Here is a 6,022-nt window from a genome sequence, read left to right as displayed (position 1 = left end):
AGCTGCGGTTCTCCCCGAGCGTCCACGCCCTGCCGCTGTAGAAATAAGAAAAAATGTGTGAACCACCGAGCAGATGACTGACGCTGTATACTCCATGTGTCCGGGGGTTTTGAACGGCAGGCACACGATGAGCACGACAGCAACATCCGCAGCAGCAGCAGCAGCAGCAGTCAGGCGAGTGGAGAGTGGAGAGGGTTTTATCACAAACACCCTCAGCGAGCTCTACTGTAATCATGAACCCTGTAACTCTGGAACAAGGTCATATCGTCCCATTGAAGCTGCGGAAAACTGAGTCCATTCTAAGGTAGAACGGAATCAAAAGGGCTCTTGTTGCTGGTCTTTGAATCAGGTCCGCTTTATTTATGTATAAAATTGTGAACAAACGAACAACGAGGACAAGGAAACGCGATATTTATGTCAAGCTGAAACGCTATAATGACACAGTGTTTTTTATTTACGGCGTTCATGTGCGATTGAAAATGAGCTCTACAGTTTCTACAACGCTGTCTCCACCTTTTAGACGGTTCCTGCGTCCGGCCCTGCTGCTCCGTTGACTCCCAGAGAAGCCGAGCTTCCGTGGAAGTGATGATTTTTTTGCCGCATTTGTCGACTCAAGTGGTTTTAGTGCAGAGGCTGCTACGGGGGATAGAAAAATCACGTAATCACGGTCCGTCATCTGCGATAAAAACAGCTGATTCTGAAAACACTGGTGACACGCTCCTGCGTGTGGATCGTTGGTGATGTGTTGCTCATAAAACCCTGATTCCATGTGGATTAAAAAGCTGACATGTTCACAAAAACTAAAGCAGTTTCATCAAAACTGGTTTTGAGAGAGTTGTAGACTTCTGCGATGAATCTGACAGATGTTGACCAACCACAGGGCAGCTTTATTGGCTGTAGATTTACACTATAGTTTTGCCATTCACACATCCATCAGGAGGAACATTGGGTTAAGTGTCCTGCCCTAGGACACGTATGTAGACCAGCAGAAATGGGAATCGAACCCACACCCTTCGAGTTGAAAGGGCAACTCGCTCTACCACTGAGCTACCGTCGATGCTAAGTAGCTGTCCAAACAAACTGACGAACGGATGTAAACAAAGCGTTTCAGTGGCGTCCTCTTGCCACAGTTTTCTACTGTAACCTGTATTTATGTTTCCTGCAGTTTAGCGTTATCTTTTTTTTTTCTACCACAATTTCTCGAAAAAACCTACACAATTTTTTTCGCAGCTCCAACCATCGTGCTAAAGAAACTTTTATTTTGATGTTTGACGTTCTTTTAATGCATGTACCTCGTCTGTAATATCAGTTTACCCACTTAAAAGCTTATGTTTGCAAGCTAGCACGTTAGCATGTGACACAGTGCTTTATGTATAGAGATCTTAAAGGGTCTCACCTTTTTAACAGGAAGCTGATGATGATGATGATGATGATGATGATGATGATGATGATGATGATGATGAAGTACAACCGCTATACATTAGCATGTCCAGTTTCCCTGTGGTTAGTTCATTGCAAATGAAGGCAGGACGGCAGCGCGTGTTACTGTCCTGTTTTTTTTTTCCAGAGCTAGCATGTTTCAGTGAGAGCTAGCGTCTTTCAGCGAGAGCTAGCTTCTTTCAGCGAGAGCTAGCGTCTTTCAGCGAGAGCTAGCGTCTTTCAGCGAGAGCTAGCGTCTTTTAGTGACAGCGAGCGTGTTTCGGTGTTTTTTAAGATAATGATGATGATGAAGTACAACCGCTGTAAGCGTAGAGTTGTTTATAGTCACGTAATCCTGGTCTTGGAGACCAACTGTTCGTGCCCCCAAACACACCTGATTTAAAAAGCCTGATAATTAGCCGTTTTATTTGAATCAGGTGTGTAGGAGCAGAGAATAAGCGCTACATTAGCATGTCCAGTTTCCCTGTGGCTCTGCTCTGTATACATGCCAGAGTGCCATTGGGCAACGAGTGAATGGACGTGTGATTCAAATAAAGCAAGACAATGTAGGAATTAATATGGGAAATGTACATGAATGGTAAAAGTTTTATTTGTCCAACATGGGCACATTTTCAGTGTTGAAAATAGAAGAAAATAAAGAAAAAAGTCAGGAAAACGTGGAGTATAAAGTGTTTATACAGATAATTCACTCACTGTATACTCGAGTTGTGTGGAAACATAGTGTTCTCTTTTTTACTGTCACGTCTCCACAGTCTTAATTGTTCCTAATAGTACAACTCAAGTATTTCCTGTTTGAACTTCTCACTTCCTGTTTTTCTTTTCTTTTCTTTTTCTTTTTTTCCCCCCGTCTTCTCGCGCTGACTTTGAAGAGCCATGTTTGGTATGAAGCTGTTAGTAAGTCAGTGGAATTTAAAAATAAAAAAAAAGAAAGTAAGGTTTTTAAAAAAGACGACCTTGGTGGACAATAATATGCAGCTTCAAAAACACGAGTTTTTCTGAGTAATTTTTTTTTGTTTGACATTTGAGGGGAGAGATCCTGTGTGATATTGGATGTTCTGCGGCAGGTCAGGATGCGGTAGCTTCCTGTCAACAGAGGTCATCGCAGATTATCTGCTGCTGTTGCTTCTTGGCGTCTGTTCCCACGGGTGACAGTTATTCCTGTCGCGTCCACATAGGTGCTCATAGGTGTGCGCGGTTGATTAATTTTAGACGTGTTAAATTGACGTGTCAAATGATGTATCTGTGGAAGTTTCCATGAATGGCCCTCGGGGGCCAGGTGTTTTAGCTGAACGTAGCCACCTCTTTCCTGTCAGCGCGGGTTTATTTCTATGAATCTCTCTTGACCCGTGAAAAAGGGGAACTCAGCACAGCGCCGACCTCTTTATAGCACGCTCACTGTGACTCTTGTTCAGTTAATGCTTCATCATAACAGAGTTCTGCTTTTTTACCCAATGTCAACAAGTAGGTTAGTTTATTGCAAATGTTTGTATTGTGTAAATACTGTCCCGTTTTTTTGAGAGCTAGCGTGTTTCAGTGAGCGCTAGCGTGTTTTAGTGAGCGCTAGCGTGTTTCAGGGAGAGCTACCGTGTTTCAGTGAGCGCTAGCTAGAGTGTTTCAGTGAGAGCTAGCGTGTTTTAGTGAGCGCTAGCGTGTTTCAGTGAGAGCTAGAGTGTTTCAGTGAGCGCTAGCGTGTTTCAGTGAGAGCTAGCGTGTTTCAGCGAGCGCTACCGTGTTTCAGTGAGAGCTAGCATGTATCAGTGAGCAGGTTCTATAGGTGACAGCAGTGCTGACACTGTGTGAGTACATCATAGTTAAGTGGCTAAAAATCTGATTTTCCTTGTGTTTCTACTGGCAGAAACATATTTTCAGTGAGAGCTAGCTTGTTTCAGTGTTTTTTAAAGTTTTACTGTTTTTTACTGAATGTCAACAAGTAGGTTAGTTTATTGCAAATGAAGGCACGACGGCAGTGCGTGTTTTTATTGTGTAAATACTGTCCCGTTTTTTTCCTAGAGCTAGCGTGTTTCAGTGAGAGCTAGCGTGTTTCAGCGAGAGCTAGCATGTTTTATTGAGAGCTAGCGTCTTTCAGTCAGAGCTAGCGTCTTTCAGGGAGAGCGAGCGTCTTTTAGTGAGAGCTTGCGTGTTTCGGTGAGAGCTAGCATGTTTCAGTGTTTTTTACGTTTTTCACTGAATGTCAACAAGTAGGTTAGTTCATTGCAAACGAAGGCAGAACGGCGTATCTTTGTATTGTGTAAACACTGTCCAGTTTTTTTTAAAAGCTAGTGTGTTTCAGTGAGAGCTAGCATGTTTTAGTGAGAGCTAGCGTCTTTTAGTGAGAGCTAGCGTGTTTCAGTGAGAGCTAGCGTCTTTTAGTGAGAGCTAGCATCTTTTAGTGAGAGCTAGCATCTTTTAGCGAGAGCTAGCATCTTTTAGCGAGAGCTAGCATGTTTTAGTGAGCGCTAGCATGTTTCAGTGAGCAGGTTTTAGGTGACAGCAGCGCTGACACTGTGAGTACCTCGTAGTTAAGTGTCTAAATATCAGATTTTTAAAAGTTTTTTACTGAACGTCAACAAGTAGGTTAGTTTATTCTAAACGAAGGCGATGCTGTCCCTTTTTTTTTGCTTTTTTTTTGCTGCAGCCTTAATATCCTTCTAGGGAAAGGTCTGAGGAAGGAGGGATGCTTTTTTTAGTTAGACCCAGGCAAAGGTCAACCACTCACCCCCTCACCGTCCACCATCCACCCCCCTGCAACACACACTCAGGGAGAGACCTGCATCTGAACTGCACTCCACTTCCTTTCATGTCCGACGTGTCTCTCTCTCCCTAACTCAACTTTGCGAGGGGATGGTCGGGATACCTTTTGATTCGGCTAATTCAATTTGATGGAAAAACAAATACGCGAGGGGAGCAGGGAGGTGAGGAAAGAGTGGGAGTATATAGACGAAGATGGAGACAGGGAACGAGCAGTGTTTGGAGGTGGAGTGAGATGGGGGAGGACGAGCGGAAGAGAGGAGGATCTGAGTCGAAAACATCCAGCTCCAGGTTGGAGTCGTAAAAACTCGAGGTGGCCGTCACCAAAGTTCACCGCACGGACGCGAGATCTGAGATCTCTCCTCCTCATCCCTTCTCTGCAGCGTCACTGGAGATAACTGCAACGTCCTATTTTTATGGCCCTTTTTCTTGTCACATAAATTCACACTGTGAGTTAGGAGGGGACGTCCTGGTACATGTGGATTTAATGGGACAGAAAATGCAGCAAAAGTCTGTGTTACATACAAATAGTTGAGTTTTTTTTAAATGTCATCATTGCCGTTTGACACTATTTCTCCTCATTAAACAATCTTTTCCAACTGGAAACATTTCTTTACCGATGACCTCTCCTGCACCAAAGTCCATAGAGAAAGTCAGCGATTTTAGCTCACAGGGAAACAGAAGCTGCTGACTCACTGGTGCTTTGTTTGGTATGTTTATGTCACGTAGATAAATCCAAATTTAGGATTTCAAAGACCAAAAACCCAACACAATACATTTGAATGCACTGATGACGACAACAGTGGATCAACAACTCCCGTGTGCCATGATGTAAAAGTGTTCTCTGTGGACTTTGGTGCAGGGAGTATAGGTAGAAAATGCAAGAAAAATATTAAGTACTAAATAATAAGATTTTACTTGATAAGCCTTTAGTTAAGTGGCTAAAATCAGATTTTCCTTGTGTTTCTGTTGGCAGAAACATGTTTTCAATGAGAGCTACTGTGTTTTAGTGAGAGAGCTAGCGTGTTTCAGTGAGAGCTAGTGTGTTTCAGTGAGAGCTAGTGTGTTTCAGTGAGAGCTAGTGTGTTTCAGTTAGAGCTAACGTGTCTCATGAGAGCTAGCATGTTTCAGTGAGAGCTAGCATGTTTCAGTGAGTGCTAGCATGTTTCAGTGAGAGCTACCATGTTTTAGTGAGAGCTACTGTGTTTCAGTGAGAGCTACTCTGTTTCAGTGAGAGCTAGCGTGTTTCAGTGAGAGCTAACGTGTCTCATTGAGAGCTAGCATGTTTCAGTGAGAGCTAGCATGTTTCAGTGAGAGCTAGCATGTTTCAGTGAGTGCTAGCATGTTTCAGTGAGAGCTACCATGTTTTAGTAAGAGCTAGCGTGTTTCAGTGAGAGCCACTCTGTTTCAGTGAGAGCTAGCATGATTCAGTGGGAGCTAGCATGATTCAGTGAGAGCTACCGTGTTTCAGTGAGAGCTAGCATATTTCAGTGAGAGCTAGCATGTTTCAGTGAGAGCTAGCATGATTCAGTGAGAGCTAGCGTATTTCAGTGAGAGCTAGCGTGTTTCAGTGAGAGCTACCATGTTTCAGTGAGAGCTAGCGTGTTTAAGTGAGAGCTAGAGTGTTTCAGTGAGAGCTAGCATGTTTCATTGAGAGCTAGTGTGTTTCAGTGAGAGCTAGCGTGTTTTAGTGAGAGTTAGCGTCTTTTAGTCAGAGCTAACATGTTTCAGTGTTTTAGATGTTTTTCAGGAGTTTAGTTTATTGCAAACGAAGGCAGAACGGCGGCGCGTCTTTGTATTGTGTAAACACTGTCCAGTTTTTTTTTTTAAAGCT

The sequence above is a fragment of the Microchirus variegatus genome (genome assembly GCF_963457635.1).
Source record: "Microchirus variegatus genome assembly, chromosome: 7".
NCBI lineage: Eukaryota > Metazoa > Chordata > Actinopteri > Pleuronectiformes > Soleidae > Microchirus > Microchirus variegatus.
The sequence above is the reverse complement of the archived record's forward strand: the minus strand, read 5'-3'. Positions refer to the sequence as shown.